The 23108-nt window shown below is 45.2% G+C and overlaps 1 long non-coding RNA gene across 1 annotated transcript in view; it reads right to left on the minus strand.

The window, feature by feature from the left end:
• Nucleotides 1-23108, minus strand: part of LOC130277242 (uncharacterized) — a 50375-nt gene extending 27267 nt beyond the window's left edge. The window contains exons 1-2 of the long non-coding RNA XR_008845411.1: nucleotides 22986-23108; nucleotides 22215-22360 (exon numbers count right to left, since the gene is read on the minus strand). This is a non-coding gene — a long non-coding RNA (uncharacterized LOC130277242). The remainder of the gene's footprint in view (nucleotides 1-22214; nucleotides 22361-22985) is intronic.

Below are 23108 nucleotides of genomic sequence, written 5' to 3' on the forward strand. Positions count from 1 at the left end.
ATTAATGTTATTTTGTTCAGGAATGTATCTAATCCTGTTTTAACCCCTTAAGGACTCAGGGTTTTTCAGTTTTTGCACTTTCGTTTTTTCCTCCTTACCTTTTAAAAATCATAACCCTTAAAATTTTCCACCTAAAAATCCATATTATGGCTTATTTTTTGCGTCGCGAATTCTACTTTGCAATGAAATTAATCATTTTACCCAAAAATGCACGGTGAAACGGAAGAAAAAAAAATCGAAGAAAAGACGCCATTTTGTAACTTTGGGGGGCTTCCATTTCTACGCAGTGCATATTTCGGTAAACATTACACCTTATCATTATTCTGTAGGTCCATACAGTTAAAATGATACCCTACTTATATAGGTTTGATTTTGTCGCACTTCTGGAAAAAATCATAACTACATGCAGGAAAATTTATACGTTTAAAAATGTCATCTTCTGACCCCTATAACTTTTTTATTTTTTCACGTACAGGGCGGTATGATGACTCATTTTTTGCGCCATGATCTGAAGTTTTTATCAGTATGATTTTTGTTTTGATCGGACTTTTTGATCACTTTTTATTCATTTTTTTAATGGTATAAAAAGTGACCAAAAATGCGCTTTTTTTGACTTTGGATTTTTTTTGCGCGTACGCCATTGACCATGCGGTTTAATTAATGATATATTTGTATCGTTCGGACATTTACGCACGTGGCGATACCACATATGTTTATTTTTTTTTTTTTTTTTACACTGTTTTATTTTTTTTATGGGAAAAGGGGGGTGATTCAAACTTTTATTAGGGAAGGGGTTAAATGACCTTTATCAACACTTTTTTTTTACTTTTTTTTTGCAGTGTTATATACTATAACACTGCACACACTGATCTTTTACACAGATCCCAGGCGTGTATTAACATGCCTGTGATCAGTGTTATCGGCGCTTGACTGCTCCTGCCTGGATCTCAGGCAAGGAGCAGTCATTCGCCGATCGGACACCGAGGAGGCAGGTAAGGGTCCTCCCGGTGTCCTGAAAGCTGTTCGGGACGCCGCAATTTCACCGCGGCGGTCCCGAACAGCCCGACTGAGCAGACGGGTCACTTTCACTTTCACTTTCGAAGCAGCGGTCAGCTTTGACCGCCGCTTCTAAAGGGTTAATACCGCACATCGCCGTGATCGGCGATGTGTGGTATTAGTCGCGGGTCCCCGCCATTGATGAGCGCCGGGACCGACGCGATATGATGCGCAATCGCGGCGCGATCCCGCTTCATATCGCGGGAGCCGGCGCAGGACATAAATATACGTCCCGTGTCGTTAAGGGGTTAAAGCTGTTAATTTTTCCTGCTGTGACCAGTTCCTGAGGTAGACTGTTCCATAAGTTCACAGTTCTCATGGTAAAGAAGGCCCCTTGAGACTAAACTTTTTCTTCTCCAGACGGAGGGAGTGCCCCCTCGTCCTTTGGGGGGTTTTAACCTGGAACAGTTTTTCTCCATATTTTTTGTATGGGCCATTAATATACTTATATACGTTTATCATATCCCCCCTTAAACGTCTCTTCTCAAGACTAAACAATTGTAACTCCTTTAATCGCTCCTCATAGCTAAGATGTTCCATGCCCCATATTAGTTTAGTCGCGCGTCTCTGCACCCTTTCCAGCTCCACAGTGTCCGTTTTATGTACAGGCGACCAAAACTGAACAGCATATTCCAGGTGAGGCCGTACCAATGCTTTATAAAGGGGGAGTATTATGTCCCGGTCCCTTGAGTCCATGCCTCTTTTTATACATGACAATATCCTACTGGCTTTGGAAGCAGCAGCCTGACATTGCATGCTACTCTGTAGTCTGTGATCTACAAGTACACCCAGATCCTTCTCTACCAGTGACTCTGCCAGTTTAATCCCCCCTAAGACATACGACGCATGCAGGTTATTAGTACCCAGATGCATAACTTTACATTTATCCACATTGAACCTCATTTGCCAAGTGGATGCCCAGACACTTAGTCTATCCAAGTCATCTTGTAACTTATGCACATCCTCTATAGACTGTACCGTGCTACAAAGCTTGGTGTCATCTGCAAAGATAGAAACAGAGCTGTTAATACCATCCTCTATATCATTGATAAATAAATTAAACAACAGCGGGCCCAGTACTGAACCTTGGGGTACACCACTAATAACCGGGGACCAATCAGAGTACGAATCATTGACCACCACTCTCTGGGTACGATCCATGAGCCAGTGTTCAATCCAGTTACAAACTAAAATTTCCAAACCCAAAGACCTTAACTTACCTGTCAGACGTCTATGAGGGACAGTATCAAATGCTTTAGCAAAATCCAGAAACACTATATCCACAGCCATTCCTCTGTCAAGGCTTCTACTCACCTCTTCATAAAAGCAAATTAGATTGGTTTGACAACTTCTATCCTTAGTAAACCCATGCTGGCTATCACTTATAATACAATTATCCCCTATGTATTCCTGTATGTAGTCCCTTATAAGTCCTTCAAACAATTTACCCACAATGCACGTTAAACTTACCGGTCTATAGTTCCCTGGGGAAGACCTAGAGCCCTTTTTGAAGATTGGCACCACATTCGCCTTGCGCCAGTCCCTTGGCACAATACCAGACACCAGAGAATCTCTAAATATCATGAACAGGGTACAGATATTACTGAACTTACCTCTCTAAGAACTCTTGGGTGCAATCCATCTGGCCCTGGAGATTTGCTTACATTTATATTACTTAACTTACCTTATACCATCTCTACATTAAGCCAGTTCAGTACATTACATTATGTGTTACCAGCACTGACCTGGCCAATGTCAGCTCCTCCTTCTTCCCTAGTATATACAGAACTAAAGAACCCATTCAGTAGCTCCGCATTCTCTTTATTGCCTGTGACAACCTTCCCATTATCATTATTAAGGGGTCCTACATGCTCTGTCCTTGGTTTTTTTGCATTTATATATCTAAATGCAAAAAAAAATATTTAGGATTAGTTTTGCTTTCTTTGGCCACCTGTCTCTCGTTTTGAATTTTTGCTGTTTTTATTACATTTTTACAGATTTTATTAAGCTCCTTGTACTGTTTAAATGTTATAGCTGACCCATCAGATTTGTATTTTTTGAAGGCTATTTTTTTGTTGTTTATTGCTCTTTTTTAACATCATGTGTCAGCCATGTAGGATTTAGTTTTAATCGTTTATATTTGTTCCCCTTTGGTATATATATTTAGCTGTATAGTTATTTAGAGTCGATTTAAAGATGTCCCATTTACCTTCTGTATCAGTATCTGAGAACACCTCCCCCCAGTCTATGTCCTATAGTGCAGCCCTCAGCCCAGGGAAGTTTGCCTTTTTAAAGTTATATGTTTTTGCCTTCCCCGCCTGTCTTTGTTTTCATCATTTTAAGTCAAAAGTAACTATATTGTGGTCGCTATTACCAAGGTTTTCCCGCACAGTTACATTACCAATCAGCTCTGCATTGTTGGAAATGATCAGATCCAACAAGGCATCACTTCTTGTTGGGTCCTCCACAAACTGGCCCATAAAATTATCCTGCAATAAATTTAGGAATTGTCGCCCCTTTGTAGTTTTAGCCAACCCCGGACCCCAATCTATATCTGGATAGTTAAAATCTCCCATTATTACCACTGTACCTGCCCGGGCGGCCCTCTCTATTTGTTTATGCAGCCGACCTTCTATCTCTTCAGGTAGGGCTGACTGAGCAAATTTTGTTGCTCTCAACAAAACCATACAGTTGAAATCTGGGTCATTGTCACCATTATACACATCATGCATCTGGTAACTGTTTCTTTTATTCTTCTGCATGGGTAAGACATAAAAATTTAAGAATTCATGTAAAATCTGACATGCCCACTTGTAACTCACTATTATGGCCTTCACTTTTTTTCCTTCAGGGGTCACTGACAGGGTCTTATTGAGCCAACCCAGCTCTGCAAATACAATGTATGGAGAACCTGCAGACATATCATGTGAGGATTCTGGATATGAATTAAAAAGTTACTGTCTGGTCTGGCTAAAACATGTTCCAGGAAAAGAACTTGTGTACATAGGACATATTGACCCATCTGATGGCTACACCAGAATGACAGATTCATTTAGGTTAAAAGTTTAATTAACCTCTTAAGGACCCAGGGCGTATGGATACGCCCTCACACCCTGGGCCTTAAGGACCCAGGGCGTATCCATACGCCCTGGTGTTTTCCGGTCTCTGCCGCGCGCCGGGCAGAGATCGGAACCGGATGCCTGCTGAAGGATTTCCAGGGCAAACGCAGAGGGGGGCTATGTAGGACCCCATGTCGGCGATCGCCGCAAATCGCAAGGGAAATCGCCCTTGCGATCTGCGGCGATACCGGGCTGATCGGGTCTCTGGGACCCGACCGCCCGGTAATTTCGCATGATCCCGGCTGTCACAGACAGCCAGGACCATGCTAACGTATAGGAGCGAGGTGGCAAGCCTGCCACCTCCTCCGGTCCCCTGCGATCTGTCGGTTAGTTAACCGACCAATCGCAGGAGGGGGGGCGGTTACTTCCTCCCGCCCTGCCCGGCCCCTGAAAGTCCGGAGAGGACGGGAGGAAGACCGGAGGACGCGGCGGGGGACGGGGGAGTGCTGGGGACCGGCCCAGGTACTTACCTCGTCCCTGAAGACCCGGATCCCTACGATGAAGATGGCGGCGGCGACAGGTGAGTAGATCTTCAGCCGCGGTCGGGCCCTTTACAGCAATGCACGTCGCCGTAAAGCGACATGCATTGCTGTATTGGGACCCTGTAAACTACAACTCCCAGCATGCCCAGACAGCCCTTGGCGTCTGGGCATGCTGGGAGTTGCAGTTTTGCAACATTTGGAGGTCCACAGTTTGGAGACCACTGTGCCCTTCCAGATGTTGCAAAACTACACATCCTCAGCATGCCCTTACTGTCCATGCATGCTGGGAGTTGTAGTTCTGTAACATATGGCCCTTCAGATGTTGCAGAACTACAACTCCCAGCATGCCTGGACAGTAAGGGCATACTGGGAGTTGTAGTTTTGCAACATCTGGAAGGGCACAGATTGAGAACCACTGTATTAGTGGTCTGCAAACTGTAGTCCTCCAGATGTTGCAAAACTACTACTCCAAGCATGCTGGGAGTTGTAGTTCGGCAACATCTGGCTCTAAAGAAGTTGCCGAACTACTACTCCCAGCATGTTTGAGAATGCTGAGAGTTGTGGTTTTGCAAGAACTGGTGGCACACTGGTTGGGAAACATTGTCTGTTTCCTAACTCAGTGTTTCCCAACCCGTGTTCCTCCAGCTGTTGTAAAACTATAACAACCAGCATGCACTGATAGACTGTGCATGCTGGGAGTTGTAGTTTTGCAACAGCTGGAGGTCCCCCCCTGTGAATGTACAGGGTACATTCACATGGGCAGGGGGCTTACAGTGAGTATCAGGCTGCAAGTTTGCAATTCAGCAAATTTTGCGCGGCAGCTCAAACTCGCTGTAACCCCCCCGCCCATGTGACTGTACCCTAAAAACACTACACTACACTAACACAAAATAAAATAAAAAGTAAAAAACACTACATATACACATACCCCTACACAGCCCCCCTGCCCAATAAAAATGAAAAACGTCTGGTACGCCACTGTTTCCAAAATGGAGCCTCCAGCTGTTGCAAAACAACAACTCCCAGTATTGTCGGACAGCCGTTGACTGTCCAAGCATGCTGGGAGTTTTGCAACAGCTGGAGGCACCCTGTTTGGGAATCACTGGCGTAGAATACCCCTATGTCCACCCCTATGCAAATCCCTAATTTAGGCCTCAAATGCACATGGCGCTCTCACTTTGGAGCCCTGTCGTATTTCAAGGCAACATTTTAGGGCCACATATGGGGTATCACCGTACTCGGGAGTAATTGCCTAACAAATTTTGGGGGGCTTTTTCTCCTTTCACCCCTTATGAAAATGTGAAGTTGGGGTCTACACCAGCATGTTAGTGTAAAAAAATAAATTGTTTACACTAACATGCTGGTGTTGCCCTATACTTTTCATTTTGACAAGAGGTAAAAGGGAAAAAAGCCCCCAAAATTTGTAATGCAATTTCTCCCGACTACGGAGATACCCCATATGTGGGTGCAAAGTGCTCTGGGGGCGCACAACAAGGCCCAGAAGGGAGAGTGCACCATGTACATTTGAGGTGATTTGCACAGGGGTGGCTGATTGTTACAGCGGTTTTGACAAACGCAAAAATAACTAAACCCCACATGTGACCCCATTTCGGAAACTACACCCCTCACTGAATGTAATGAGGGGTGCAGTGAGAATTTACCCCCCACTGGTGTCTGACAGATCTTTGGAACAGTGGGCTGTGCAAATTAAAAATGTTGTACAGACCACTGTTCCAAAGATCTGACAGACACCAGTGGGGGTAAATGCTCACTGTACCCCTTGTTACGTTCCTCAAGGGGTCTAGTTTCCAAAATGGTATGCCATGTGGGGGTTATTTTGCTGTCTTGGCACCATAGGGGCTTCCTAAATGCGAAGTGCCCCCCGAGCAAAATTTGCTCTCAAAAAGCCAAATATGACTCCTTCTATTCTGAGCATTGTAGTTCGCTCGTAGTGCACTTCAGGTCAACTTATGGGGTACCTCCATACTCAGAAGAGATGAGGTTACAAATTTTGGGGGGTATTTTCTGCTATTAACCCTTGCAAAAATGTGAAATTTGGGGGGAATCACACATTTTAGTGACATTTTATTTTATTTTTTTACATATGCAAAAGTCGTGAAACACATGTGGCGTATTAAGGCTCACTTTATTCCTTGTTACGTTCCTCAAGGGGTCTTGTTTCCAAAATGGTATGGCATGTGTTTTTTTTTTGCTGTTCTGGCACCATAGGGGCTTCCTAAATGCAACATGCCCCCCAAAAACCATTTCAGAAAAACGTACTCTCCAAAATCCCCTTGTCGCTCCTTCGGTTCTGAGCCCTCTACTGCGCCCGCCGAACACTTTACATAGACATATGAGGTATGTGCTTACTCGAGAGAAGTTGGGCTACAAATATAAGTATACATTTTCTCCTTTTACCCCTCGTAAAAATTCAAAAATTGGGTCTACAAGAACATGCGAGTGTAAAAAATGAAGATTGTGAATTTTCTCCTTCACTTTCCTGCTATTCCTGTGAAACACCTAAAGGGTTAAAAGGCTGACCGAATATCATTTTGTATACTTTGGGGGGTGCAGTTTTTATAATGGGGTAATTTGTGGGGTATTTCTAAGATGAAGACCCTTAAAATCCACTTCAAACCTGAACTGGTCCCTGAAAAATAGTGAGTTTGGAAATTTTGTGAAAAATTGGAAAATTGCTGCTGAACTTTGAAGCCCTCTGGTGTCTTCCAAAAGTAAAAACTCGTCAATTTTATGATGGAAACATAAAGTAGACATATTGTATATGTGAAAAAAAAATTAAAATATTTTGAATATCCATTTTCCTTACAAACAGAGAGCTTCAAAGTTAGAAAAATGCAAAATTTTCAAATTTTTCATAAAATTTTCAAATTTTTCACCAAGAAAGGATGCAAGTTACAAATTCTTTTTACCACTATGTTAAAGTAGAATATGTCACGAAAAAACAATCTCGGAATCAGAATGATAACTAAAAGCATTCCAGAGTTATTAATGTTTAAAGTGTCAGTGGTCAGATGTTCAAAAAATGGCCGGGTCCTAAGGTGTAAAATGGCTGGGTCCTTAAGAGGTTAAAAACAGAAAAAGAAAACAATAGAAATGAGCGAATCGAATATGACGAATCTGAATTTGTTACGAATTTCAGGAAAAATTTGGTTCGCTACGAATGCGAATATCTCTGTGATTTTGTTGCGTGAATCGCTTCATTAAACTCTAGTGCGGTAAAGGCTCCAGGGCATCTAAAATGGTGGATCCACATGTGAGGACATGGGGCAAGGAATCCTGGGAAGGCGAGAATAAGGGTAGGCGGGATGACCCTGAATCACATGCAGGATGCAGCCTATCAGCAGCCAGTCACCCCTGTCACAGCCCTTTATAATCGGCAGCCATAATCTGGCTCGTCACTTCGTCCTTTCACTGCAGAGAGATAGGACAGACTGTGCTTTGTGTGTTACACAGAAAAGCTTTTTCCAGCAGAGTTTCACCTCCTAGTCACATCAGCGTTCTGGTGGACAGAGAGCAGTGCGTTTTTCACAGAAAATAATTATTACTGCAGCGATTAACCTCCCAGTCACTTTCTACAGCATTGTATTACAGAGAAGGGCAGAGAGCTGTGTGTTGCCTCATAAGTTTGAACAAGCTGGCTCAGGTGTAGAAACCTTGGCAGAGGTGGGAGGAATACGTTTTTAGCGCAACTGTGTGTCTTTGTTCCACAACAAATGGCCTGCTGATTATACTAGTCTGTAGACGTATAATACATACCCAGCAGTCCATTCCTAATAGTCTTTGAGAGAGTGCAATTTTGGATTTAGTACACAGCGACTGTGTGCTGCAGCACTGTTGTGTACTGCTGGTGTTGTGCACAAATATTCAGCCCTCATGAGTGCATACCACATACCTACATCTAAGCAGTGTACTAATTTGTACCTGTTAATCTGTCAAGTACCTTGATACTGTGGAAGGCCAGGCAAAAGTAATCCGGGGCTGGTATTTTACTCCAATACTTTTTTAAGCGTACTGTAGCATATTTTTCTGCCCTCATTAGTGCATACCACATCCCTAAATCTAAGTAGTGTACTATTTTGTATCTGTTAATCTGTCAAGAGCCTAGATACTGTGAAAGTCTAGGCAAAAGTAATCACCGGCTGCTGTTCTAGACAAATACTGTTTTAAGTGTAGTGAAGCATATTGTACTCCCCTCATTCTCTGCCTAAGTATGTCAGGCAGAGAAGTGCCAGGACGTGCACAGAAGAGTGGCAGAGGCCTAAATTCATCAGGCAGAGGTCGCAGCAGACTTGGGGAGAGTGGCAGCAGGAGTCGCAGCGGAGAGGCCTGAGCTCCCGCTATCAGCTAGTGGTCGTGTCTAGATACTGTGAAAGGCGAGGCAAAGTAATCACCGGCTAGTGTTTTACTCAAATAATTTTTTAAGCATTCTGTAGCGCATTTTTCTTCCCTCATAAGTACATACCAGATACCTACATCTAAGTAGTGTACTATTTTGTACCTGTTAATCTGTCAAGGGCCTAGATCCTGTGAAAGGCTAGGCAAAAGTGATCAGCGGCTGGTGTTTTACTCCAATACTTTAAGCATTCTGTAGCGCATTGTCCTCCCATCATATGTGCATACCACATACCTACATCTAAGTGGTGTACTATTTTGTACCTGTTAAAAACTCTCAAGTGCCTAGATACTGTGAAAGGGCAGCCAAAAGTACACACCTGCTGCTGTTCTAGACAAATACTGTTTTAAGCGTAGTGAAGCCTATTGTACTCCCCCTCATATACGCACTAAGTATTTCAGGCAGAGAAGTGCCAGGACATGCACAGAGGAGTGGCAGAGGCCTTAATTCATCAGTTACAGGCAGAGGTCACAGCAGACTAGGGGAGAGTGGAAGCAGGAGTCACAGCGAGAGGCCTGATCTCCTGCTATCAGATAGCGGTCATGTCTCGAACAGCAACCGATCTGCCATCAAGAATTGGTTAACACGGTCATCCACCTCATTACAAGTGACATCTGATACCCCCAGTCAACAGTCGGTGGGTTCCTCAGACACAACCTGTGGCCTGGGGACAGTCCCTGTCCTCCAATTGCCTCTATCCTATGCTGTTCCCTCCTCTAAAGAAGTATCTTATGCTGTGGGTTCAGTTCCACTATTCAGTAAGGAGAATCTAATAAAGGATAGTCAGCAGCTACTGCCCAGCCAAGAAATGGAGGAAACATCTGCCACTTCTTCCGCTAGGCGGGCAAGTATTGATGAGGAGAGTGACATGGGAGGCGGTGTTACCAGCGTTCAGGGTCCTGAAGCAGACACTGATGAGGAACCTGAGGAGGACATCAGTGACGAGCAGACACAACTCGATGATGATGAGGCCGATGGCAATTGGGAGAAGGGGCTTCATCATCATCAGGAGAAGAGGGTTGCAGGTTGCCTGTGAGGCAGCAGATGAGCCAGCAAGTTGGTAGCATGGTTGGCAGTCAGCAAGGTGGCAGAAGTGGAAATTCTGGATCCAAACGTGCCCGGGGGAGACCACCTGCTTCGCAGCAGCTTACCTTCCCTGGAGGTAGTGGAACAGGGGTTCCTGGAGATGGTGGCAGTAACAGTAAATTAGTGTGGACTGCTGGTGGAAAAATCAGCTACTCGGCGGTGTGGCAGTTTTTCATAAAGCACCCGGAGGTTAACATAGCCACATGCAAGATGTGTTGGCAGAAGGTGAAGCGTGGCCAGGATCCCAATGTTGGCACCACAGCCCTGCGTCAACACATGCTGCGCAACCATAAAGCGGCCTGGGAGAACCATGGCTGCGATGCAGTGGTCCAGCCTGCTGCATCACCCAGTGCCACGCCGCTCCCTCTTTCAGGCAGCCAAGGAGGCGCAGAAGATGAATGTGCTCCTGTCCAAGTTGCTGGTGCTGCAGTCCCTCCTTTTTCAAGTGGGGGACTCTGCATCTTTCAGAGAACTGATGGCTTGTGCTGAGCCAAGGTGGAGAGTCCCAAGCCATCATTTCGTTGCGAAGAAGGCAGTACCAGCCCTGTACAATTTTGTGAAAGAGAAGGTGGGCCAGTCCTTGAGCCTGTTGGTGTGTACCAAGGTGCATGGCAGCGCCCACGTGTGGAGCTGTAACTATGGTCAGGGACAATACATGTCCTTTATGGCCCACTAGGTGAATGTGGTTCCTGCACAGCCACAACAGCAACTTGGACAGGTCACGCCACATCCTCCTCCAAACTCTCAGGTCATTGTTCCTGTGACAGTGTGCGATTCCACCTCCTCAGCTTCCACTGCCCAGACAAGTCTCAGTGCCCCTTCAGCATACCATGTGTGCAGGGCACGGCGGTGTCATGCTGTTCTTCACAAGGTTTGCCTTGGGAACGGAGTCACACAGGGTAAGAACTGCTAAAAGTCATTCATAAAGAAATTGAAGCATGGCTTGCTCCACGAAAACTGGAACCACGGTCACTGACAACGGGAAGAACATCTTGTCTGCGCTTTGACAAGGAAGGCTGAGCCATGCGCCCTGCATGGCACACATGTTCAATCTGGTTGTCAAGTGGTTCCTGAAGTGTTCCCCCCATTTGCAAGACATCCTAACAATGGGAAGGAAACTTTGCATGCACTTCAGCCACTCGTACACCGCAAAGCACGCCCTCCTTGAGCTACAGTGTCAGAACGGTATCTCCCAACATAGTCTGATTTTCGACGTTGCCACACGTTGGAATTCCACCCTGCATTTGTTGGACCGACTATACGAACAGAGAAAAGCCATCACAGATTTGATGATCCAAGCGGATAGGGGGACACCCCTGTGTAACTTCAATGTCAATCAGTGGCAGCTCATACGTGACACCTGCCGTTTGCTCAGGCCCTTTGAGGAAGCCACATTATTAGTCAGTCACCAGAATTACAGGATGAATTAAGTCATTCCACTGCTTCATTTCCTACAAGTGTTGGAAACTATGGCTGGTCAGGGCACTGGAGATATGGCACCTACATCTCACGGGCACATGAGCCCTGTGGGGGCTGAACTGGAGGAGGAGCACAGTGGAGCACAGTTTATGCTTCGTAAAATGGGCGGTTTTTCTAGTCATCTAACAGGAGAGGAGGAGCAGGAGCAGCCAGAGGAGCTAGAGGGTTATGAGGAAGGCGAGACAGAGGAACCAGACACACCATGGCAGTATGCAGTGGAGATGGAGTCCCTCCGAGTCACTTGCACAAATGGCACGATGCATGGTCACTTGCTTGCGTAGTGACCGCCGAATTGTCACCATTCGGCAGTGGAATAACTTCTAGCTCTCCACCTTATTGGACCCTCACTTCCGGCACAAAATGGGCCCCTTTTTTTACACCCACTGAGAGGGAGGACAAACTGATCTACTACTGAGACATCCTACGTAGTCAGTTGGCCGATGCCTATCGTCGCCATCGTCCATCCTCTCGCAGGTCTGCCTCGGGGGGCCCCCTGCACTCACCTTCCACTGCCATGGCTGCTGGGGAGGGGAGGCAGGAGCAGTACCAACTCCATCAGCAGCAGCCTGAGTCTACAGTCTACCCTGGAGCAGGACCTGAATCCGCACGTGGAGGAATACCTTCACATGCCCATGCCAACACACCTTGAAGATCTGCTGAACTTCTGGACAGCCAAACTTGATTTGTGGTCGCAACTTGCAGAGTTTGCCCTGGAGAAGCTGCCCGGCCAGTAGTGTGCCATCAGAGCGGGTGTTTAATGCAGCGGGGGCCATAGTAACCCCAAGGAGAAGTCGTTTGTCCACGAAAAATGTGGAGAGCCCGACCTTTGTGAACATGAATCAGGCATGGATCAGCCAGGATTTCCAATGCCTGATGCATCAGGGTAGATTGACCATGGTGCCACACCACTTCACAAATATGTACATTGGTCCCTCAACATATGATGGTAATTCGTTCCAAACGACCCATCGTTTGTCGAATCCATCGTATGTTGAGGGATCCGTGCAATGTAAAGTATAGGAAGTTCTACTCACCTGTCCCCGCCGCTCCGGACCGCATTCTCACCGCTCCCGATGCTGTCCCGCTGCTCCGGCGTCTTCTTCGGGATCCTCCGGCTTCTTCCGCATCTTCTGCAGGGTCCGGGCCTTGCTTTCTGGTGACATTATTACGCTGCTGCGCCGGCACGGCGTGCGTAGTGAGGAGGAAGTGGACCGGGAGCAGCGGGGATAGGTGAGCGAACCTGTCCGTGATGCTTAAACTGCTATCCGACAGCAGCTTAAGCATTTTGCGCTGTCGGATAGCAGTTGATGCGATGGCCCCGACATATAAAAGCATCGTATGTCGATGCTGACATCGACATGCGATGGCCTCTGAGAGGCCATCGTATGTCGATTTCATCATATGTCGGGGCCATCGTAGGTCAGGGGGTTACTGTATAGTACCAAACAGATTTAAGGCGCTGCTCCCTAGTTACAAACATTTCTCCGCATCAGACCTTTTTTCACCCACCTTCATCACAGGGTACTGTTATTGCCGCCCACCACACCACACTGTCACCGGGTCACTTTCAGGACTCCTAATGCTGCTGCTGCTGCCGCCACCGCCACGCTGTGTCATTCACCCACTATATGTTCTCCTCATGCTGCCGCAAACTCCAGGCTGTGTCATTCAGCCACTATGTGGTCTCATCATGCTGCATCATTCAGCCACTGTATGGTCTCCTCATAATGTTGCCACCTCTAGGCTCTGTCATTGTGCCGCCATGTGACATGTGACTCCTTGTTAGATTTGGTCTTTTGAAACAACACTATTTATTCAAAGTAAATGCCGGGGACCGGGAAAATAAAACTTGGGAGTGTAATATTACATTTCAATTTAAAAATCTTAAATTTCTTCTTATAAAAATCGATGTAATCTTTTCAAATCTGAGGCCCTATGGTCATCGACATCATATATTAGCTGTGGAATTACCACAGGAATCCAATTAAACAGGTTGGAGCTATAACAATGAACCGTAACTGATTGTCAGTGGAGGGCGGTGGCACTGAGAGGCACGGGCTGGAACAGGTAGCTCGCCTCGCTGCAGACCACCAGCTTGATGCTCACCAGAATAGATACTCAAAAAATGTTAATAAATTCAAATAAAATAAAATAAAAATTACATAAAAAAATCAATTTATTCTCTTAAATTTTGACACCATATGGTCTCCCTGCTGCCACTTCCAGATGCTTTGCGGCAGTGATTCTAATAGCAATGAATGTAATCTGCATGTCTTACTGAATAACAGTATTATTTCACTAACACAGCACACTCCCTGTGCGTGTTAGGAGAAAAAAGGAATTCGCCATGAATAAATTCAGCTTGAACCTAATTTTTTCGGCAAATTTGGCAAATCGGCCGAATAGAATTTTTCAAAAATGTGCTCATCTCTAAAAAACAACATGGGCTACATGGAAATAAAGAATGATCAGTATGAAGATACTGCTGTGTATTACTGTGCTTGAAGACCACAGTGTTCATGATTAGAGATAAGAAAACTTTAGAAAAATTTGATTCGGCTGATCCACCGAATTTCGGTTTGATTCGAATTTATTTGTAAGGAATGTACATTAAAAACGGCTATTTCTGGCCTACAGAGAGCCTCAATAGGGGGTGTAGAACACTTTGCTGTGTTCTAAGATGCATATGGAGTGTGTTGGGGTAGTGAAATAATACTGTTGTTCAGTATGACATGCAGATTACAGGCATCGCTTTTAGAATCACTGCTGAAGAGCGGCACAATGACAGAGCCTGGAGGTAGCATCAGTATGAGGATACCATATAGTGGCTGAATGACACAGTGTGGCAGCATGAGGAGGCCATATAGTGAATGGCCTCCTAATATTCGCGTTTTATTTCCGCACATGCGAAGATTCGTGGATGCGAAAATTAGCATATACAAAATTAGTATAAGCGAAAATTCGCATATGCGAAAATTAACATATGCAACTTTTCGCATATGCGAAAATTCGCACCCCAGTCTCCCACAGTAGTATTAGAGCCTTCTTTACACCAAACAAGCTGGAAGCAGAGAGGGGTGATCACTGTGATGTGTACTGTGGAAAAAAAGAAGAAAAAAAAGAAAATTGGTAATTACGAATATATAGTGCTATATTCGCGAATTCGCGAATATGCGAATATTCGCGAATAAAATTTGCATTGCGAATATTCGCGAGCAACACTATCAGGCATTGGTGGTTGGAAATCCTGGCTGATCCATGCCTGATTCATCTTCACAAAGGTCAGTTTCTCCACATTTTTCATGGACAGACAAGTTTTCCTTGGGGTTACTATTGCCCCTGCCGCACTAAACACCCGCTCTGATGGCAAACTGCTGGACGGGCAGGACAGCTTTTCAAGGGCAAACTCTGCAAGTTGCGGGCACAAATCAAGTTTGGCTGCCCAGAAGTCCGGCGGATCTTCAAGGTGTGTTGGCATGTCAAGGTATGCCAACACCTGCTGGTTCAGGTCCTGCTCCAGGTGTACCGGCAGCTGATGAGTTGCTTCACTATGCAGGTGAAGAAAGCTACTCATCAGCTACCCCCCCGTTTAGACCTGCGAGAGGATGGACGATAGCGCTGAAAGGCATCGGCCAACTGACTACATAGGATGCCTCTGTAGTAGGTCAGTTTGTCCTTCCTCACAGTGGGTGTAAAAAAGGCCCCTATTTTGTGGCAATAGCGAGGGTCCAATAAGGTGGAGATCCAGAAGTCATCTCGCTCCTGAATGGTGAATTCGCCTGTCACTACACAAGCATGTGAGCAAGCATCGTGCCATTTGGGCCAGTGACTCGGAGGGACTACCTGCCTCCATCTCCACTGCATACTGCCACATTGTGTCTGGGTCCTCTGTCTTGCCTTCCTCATAACCCTCCAGCTTCTCTGGCTGCTCCTGCTCCTCCTCTCCTGTAAGATTACTAGAAAAACCACCCATTTGGTGAAACCTAAACTTTGCTCCACTGTGCCCCTCCCCTTCCTTCTACTCCAGTTCAGCCCCCACATGGCTCATGTGGCCATGAGATGTAGGCGCAACATCTCCAGTGCCCGGACCAGCCATCGTTTCCATCACGTGTTGTAAGAAATGAAGCAGTGGAATGACATCGTTCATCCCGTAATCATGACTAATAATGTGGCTCCCTCAAAGGGCCTGAGCAAATGGCAGGTGTCACGTATGAGCTGCCACTGGTTCACCTTCAGGGCTCAAGTCCTGCAGGAACGCGCAGGAACGACGTTCCTTTGCTTTTTCCAGAGGAGGAACGCCGCCCCTGTTACACTAGTCCTGCAGGACAGACCTCTAAATTATTCTTACCCTCCTTCCCTCTCCTCCGCTGGCACGGACTGCTAGATGCTGGAAATGTAGGACCTGTGATGATGTCACCATCACATGTTGGGGGCGGAGCTTAGCTGTGGAGGAGAAGAAAGATCGTGGTTGAAGGACCTGTGTGATGCTGTAGAGGAGGCGGGGCTGAGCTGGAGGAGAAGTCACATGTCACTCCAGTAAGGCAATTACATGGAAGGAGATTTGTTACAGTGTGTCACCCCAGTAGTGAGGAGATTACATGAGGAGGAGGTTCGTTACAATGTGTCACCCCAGTAGTAAGGAGATTACATGTGGAGTAGATTTGTTACAGTATGTCACCCCAGTAGTGAGGAGACAACATGAGGAGGAGGTTTGTTACAGTGTATCACCCCAGTAGTAAGGAGATTACATGAGGAGGAGATTTGTTACAGTGTGTCACCCAAGTAGTAATGAGATTATATGAGGAGGTTTGTTACAGTGTGTCACCCCAGTAGTAATGAGATTACATGAGGAGGAGGTTTGCTACAGTGTGTCACCCCAGTAGTAAAGAGATTACATAAGGAGGTTTGTTACAGTGTGTCACCCCAGTAGTAAGGTGATTACATGAGGAGGTTTGATACAGTGTGTCACCCCAATAGTAATGAGATTACATGAGAGGAGGTTTGTTACAGTGTGTCACCCCAGTAGTAAGGTGATTACATGAGGAGGTTTGATACAGTGTGTCACCCCAATAGTAATGAGATTACATGAGAGGAGGTTTGTTACAGTGTGTCACCCCAGTAGTAAGGATATTACATGAGGAGGGGATTTGTTACAGTGTGTCACCCCAGTAGTAAGGAGATTACATGAGGAGGGGATTTGTTACAGTGTGTCACCCCAGTAGTAAGGAGATTACATGAGGAGGGGATTTGTTACAGTGTGTCACCCCAGTAGTAAGGAGATTACATGAGGAGGGGATTTGTTACAGTGTGTCACCCCAGTAGTAAGGATATTACATGAGAAGGGGATTTGTTACAGTGTGTCACCCCAGTAGTAAGGAGATTACATGAGAAGGGGATTTGTTACAGTGTGTCACCCCAGTAGTAAGGTGATTACATGAGGAGGAGGAGGTTTGTTACAGTTCCCACACTTTTCTTTCCAGGACTTGACCCCTGTTCACCTTGAAGTTACACAGGGGAGTCTGCCTATCCGCTTGAATCATCAAGAAATTGGTGATGGCTTTTCTCTGTTTGTACAGCCAGTACAACATATGGAGAAATCCAACGTGTGGCAACTTCACAAATAAGACTATGTTGGGGGATACCATTCTGACGCTGCAGCTCAAGGAGCGTGTGCTGTGCGGTGTACGAGTGGCTGAAGTGCATGCAAAGTTTCCTTCCCATTGCAAGAATGTCTTGCAAATGGGGGGGGGGGGGACACTTCAGGAACTGCTTCACAACCAGATTGATCATGTGTGCCATGCAGCGCGCATGACTCAGCCTTCCCAGTCGCAGCGCATGCAAGATGTTCTTCCCATTGTCAGTCACCATGGTTCCCATTTCCAGTTTTCGTGGAGTAAGCCATGCTCCGATTTCTTTATGAATAACTTTTTAGCAGTTCCTCCCGTGTGACTCTTTTCGCCAAGGCAAACCTTGTGAAGAACAACGTGACACTGCCGTGTCCTTCATACATGGTATACTGAAGGGCCACTGAGACTTGTCTGGGTAGTGGAGGCTGAGGACACGGTGGAGGATGAGGAGGCGGAGTCGCACACTATCGCAGGACCAACAGCCTGAGAGCGTGGAGGAGGAAGCAGCGTGACCTGTCCAAGTTAGGGTTGTGGTTGTGCAGGAACAACATTCACCAAGTGAGCCGTAAAGGACATGTATTGTCCCTGACCAGAGTTACAGCTCCAGACATCGGCACTGCTATGCCCTTTGGTACACCCCGACAGGCTCAAGGACTGGAACACCTTCTCTTCCACAAAATTGTGCAGGGCTGGTACTGTCTTCTTCGCAATGAAATGACAGCTTGGGACTCTCCACTTTGGCTCGGCACAAGCCATCAGTTCTCTGAAAGGTACAGAGTCCACCACTTGAAAAAGCAGGGACTGCAGCACCAGCAACTTAGACAGGAGCACATTCAGCTTCTGTGCCATTGGATGAGTGGCCGCATACTGTTGTCTCTTGGACATCGCTTCGCCGATGGATTGTTGGCGGAATGGCTGACTAAAAGTAGGAAGAGCAGAAGCATCTGGAGAGACAGAAGGAGGGTATGACACATGGCTCCCTTCGGCTGAGGTGGTGGAGCCTTAGGTGGCTGAAAGAGGGAGCGGCGTGCCACTGGGTGATGCAGCAGCCTGGACCACTACATCGGAGCCACGGTTCTCCCAGGCCGCTTTATGGTGGCAAAGCATATGTTGATGCAGGGCTGTGGTGCCAACATTGGGACCTCCTCTGTGCACATCCTGGCACTTCTCTGCCTGACATACTTACTGTGTTTATGAGGTGAGTACAATACGCTTCACTATGCTTAAAACAGTATTTGTCTAGAGCAGTATCTAGGCCCTTGACAGATTAACAGGTACAAAATGGTACACTACTTAGATGTAGGTATGTGGTATGCACTGATAAGGGCATAAAAATGCTCTACAATACACTTAAAAAAGTATTTGAGTACAACACCAGCTGGTGAGTACTTTTGCCTGGATTTTCACAGTATGTAGGTCCTTGACAGATTAACAGTTCAAAAATAGTACACTATTTAGATGTACGCATGCGGTATGCATCGATGAGGGCAGAAAAATGCGCAACAATACGCCTAAAAACTCAGTATTTTTGTAAAACACCAGCCCGTGATTACTTTTGTCTGTCTTTTCACAGTTTGTAGGCCCTTGACAGATTAACAGGTACAAAATAGTACACTACTTAGATGTATGTATGCGGTATGCACTTATGATGGCAGAAAAATGCACTACAGTACCCTTAAAAAAACTATTTTTTTAAAACACCAGCAGTACACAACAGTGCTGCAGCCAAAAAAAGTTGTGTAACAAACACAAAATTGCATTCTGTCGCAGATTATTAGGAATGGACTGCTGGTTATTATACCATCTACAGACTAGTATAACCAGCAGATGATTTTTTGTGGAACAAAGACACTGAATTGCGCTAAAAAATTATTCCAGCCTCCTCTGTGTCAGGATTCGGCAGGCTGGAGGTGGATCCTCTGTGTCAAAGAGGGATTGGCGTGGACCGTGTCGGTGGACCGGTTCTAAGTTGCTACTGGTTTTCACCAGAGCCCGCCGCAAAGCGGGATGGACTTGCAGCGGCGGTAGCAACCAGGTCGTATCCACCGGCAACGGCTCAACCTCTCTGACTGCTGAGATAGGCGCGGTACAAGGGGTTAGACAAGAGCAAGGTCGGACGTAGCAGAAGGTCAGGGCAGGAAGCAAGGATCGTAGTCAGGGGCAACGGCAAGAGGTCTGGAACACAGGCTAGGAACACACAAGGAACGCTTTCACTGGCACAATGGCAACAAGATCCGGCAAGGAAGTGCACGGGAAGTGAGGTAATATAGGGAAGTGCACAGGTGAAGACACTAATTAAAACCCATGCGCCAATCAGTGGCGCACCGGCCCTTTAAATCGCAAAGACCCGGCGCGCCCTAGGGAGCGGGGCCGCGCACGCCGGGGCAGCACAGACAGGGAGCGAGTCTGGTAAGCGGGTCGGGATGCGCACCGCGAGCGGGCGCGTCCCGCATCGCGAATCGCATCCCAGCTAGAGACATTATCGCAGCGCACCCGGTCAGCGGGTCTGACCGGGGCGCTGCGAACAGGAGAACGCTGTAACACTCTGCTAAGGTTTATGAAGGTGAGGCAGCTTGTTGAAATGTACGAGGCAACTCACAGCTATCTGCCCCTCTCTGTAATACTATGCTGAAGAAAGTTTAATGGGAGGTTAAGGCCTGCAGCTGCAGTAAAAATCATTTTCAGTGAAAAAAACAATGCTCTCTCCACGGGAACGCTGATGTGACGAGGAGGATGTTAAACGCTTCTGGACTGCGCTTTTTTTCTGCTGTAATACACACACACAGGCTCTGCGTCCTATGATCCTCCTGCAATGTATTGTAATGAAGGGAGGAGTCAGAATTATGGCTGCCGATTATATAGGGCTGTGACATCAAAGGGGTGGATGGCTGCTGATAGTCTGCCTCCTGCATGTGATTCAGGGTCATCCAGCCTACCTGCCTTCCCACCTTGCCTTCCCGCCTTCCCAGCGTTCCTTTCCCCATGTACTGACATGTGGATCCACCATTTTAGATGCCCTGGAGCCTGCACTGCAGTAAATGGAGTTTAATTAAGCGATTTGTGCAATAGAATCGTGGCGATATTCGCACTCATTGCAAATCGAATATTTCCTGAAATTCGTAACGAATTTGGGTTCGTCAGCTTCGATTCGCTCATCTCTCTTCATGATACTAGTATAGAGTCTTACAAAAACCTGTCTGTGGTTTCCATACAATTTGAAATCATTTATCAGAAAGGAAGACGATATGATAGGGTTAAAAAAAAAAAAGTGATCTTCAGGTTTTTTTTATTTTCTCTTTGATATTTTACTAGTAGAAAAGCCAGAACTAATAATAAGAGAAAAACTTTATTAAAACTTTGTGTTGTCCTTATTGTCCTTAGTACTCTAGGCTATTGGTCTGTATCCTTACTTTCTCTAGCTATAAGGGAACTCCCAGGAACCACAACAACTGGGGGCGGGGGTGCTACACATCGGAGACCACTGCTCTAACACAAGCCGTGCCTCTTTTCAAATCTGTTTTTGAAAGCAATACAAAATTATTCTTACTGTATAAAGGCTCATAATTAGTGTTGCTCGCGAATATTCGCAATACGAATTTTATTTGCGAATATCGCATATTCGCGAATTCGCGAATATTCGCGAATATAGCGCTATATATTCGTAATTACGAATATTCGTTTTATTTTTAAATTTGTTTTTTCACAGTACACATCACAGTGATCACCCCTCTCTGCTTCCAGCTTGTGTGGTGTAAAGAAGGCTCTAATACTACTGTGTGAGACTGGTGTGCGAATTTTCGCATATGCTAATTTTTGCTTAAGTTAATTTTGTTTATGCTAATTTTCACATATGTTAATTTTCGCATACGCGAATTTGCGCATATGCGAAAATAAATCGAGATTATTACGAATATGCGAATTTTCGCGAATATATGAGGAATATTCGTCCATATATTCGCAAATATTCGCGAATTCGAATATGGCCTATGCCGCTCAACACTAGTCATAATATCTGTATATATATATATATACTGTGTAATGCATAAAATAAGAAATTAGAAAAACAGAGTTGGATCTGCTACTTCCTCATTGATCTGAATTAGGGAATCCAAACATTCTGCTACATGCTACAGAAACAACCCAAGTCAGGTGCATGGAGGGGGGTTTTAGCCACAGAATTTTCTGCCACAAATCAGCCATATGTGAATTTACCAAATATCGTTGGTTACAAAAATACATCCCCTTACTGGGATAACACATTGAAGGGACAGTGGGATCAAGGTATTTTTATACGAATATATTTATACTAAAATATTTTTATAATAATATTTTATTTCCTTCCAGTTGTGTAAAATATGTTTCTCTTAGGTTTTAAAGATTCTGGTCATGTGACCCTGTACAGTTATGACACATATACTGTATATATAGGAAATATTGTGCAGTAAGAGAAGAGATGAAGCTTATTGTCAGCAGCTTTCTTCTGCTCCTCTATATGGGTAAGAGAACAAGTGAAGGGAGATGTGATTTTATATATATATATATATATATATATATATATATATGGGATAAGTATTTAACTCAAGGCGAGTCCACCATACTTTGCATATTCCTATATATATATATATATATATATATATATATATATATATATACACCTATATCATCCAGTCATCTCTTTTCTATTTCTCTATATTATTCAGGGGTCAGGGCTGAGGTTCAGCTCCTTCAGCCACAGTCAGAATCTGTAAAATATGGAGGACAAGTCCAGTTATCATGTATTACTTCTGGATATGATTTTCGTAGCTATTTCATTGCTTGGCTCAAACAAGTTCCAGGAATTGAACCTGAGTACATGGGTCGTATATATCCTTCGGATGGATGGACATATTTCACAGATTTATTTAAAGGAAGATTTACCTTTAGGACGGATAATAGTAAGAACATGGCTTACCTGGAGATAAGAGAAGTAAAGTCAGAAGATGCTGCTGTTTATTACTGCGCTCGAGATCCACAGTGATCATATAACTCCCCGGCTCATACACTAATATCCTGTACACATTATCCTCATATCTCTGCCACAACGACGGGTACAGACATCTGTGATAGGGCACAATATACATAACAGATGTCAGCTGCTGGTGCCCATCATCAGATAAGTCTTGTTGGCACTTACCAAGAAAAGTCCCAGTTTTATTGCCTTTTCTCATACATTTTTACGTAAAAAAAATTACATTTTCTGTGCGATACTCCCACATAGAAGATGTCTGTAGTGGATACCAGCTATAATAAATGACTATTATAACCTGTCCCTGCAATGTAAGAAGCTGTAATACTTGTTACTTATCATAACTGTAGGTGGGGTTTGAATCCCAAGCACATAGCAGACTCCTGGGACATGCATATGTTTTATATCCAATGTTTTGTACCTGATGTCAGGCACCTAATTTTTTGGGTCTCTATGTTGGAGAAACAGGACAGAAACTGAAAGCAAAGTCCAATTGCCTCTGAATAAAAGACAATAAGACTCATTTATCTGGGGCCAAACATTTTTGCATCCCAGAACACAATGTCCATTACAATAAACATGTTCTATTAAAAGGCTGTTTTAAATCTCAAAGAGACAGCAGTGTCTGTGAATATAGACTTATTCTTTGACTTTCACCCATGGTGCAGCGGTTAACTTGTAGTAGATGTGTGGTTGCTGGACTAGGCCTTGGCCTACCTTCAGGAACACCAGACAAACTCCTCAGGTCCTCACTTCACTGTGCCTCAGCTAAACTGGAACAAGAGAGTGAGCTGAACCCTGACCTCACTATATAAGGGGACAATTTAGAGAGATCCCATT

This window comes from Hyla sarda, chromosome 1 (assembly GCF_029499605.1).
Source record: "Hyla sarda isolate aHylSar1 chromosome 1, aHylSar1.hap1, whole genome shotgun sequence".
Classification (NCBI taxonomy): domain Eukaryota; kingdom Metazoa; phylum Chordata; class Amphibia; order Anura; family Hylidae; genus Hyla; species Hyla sarda.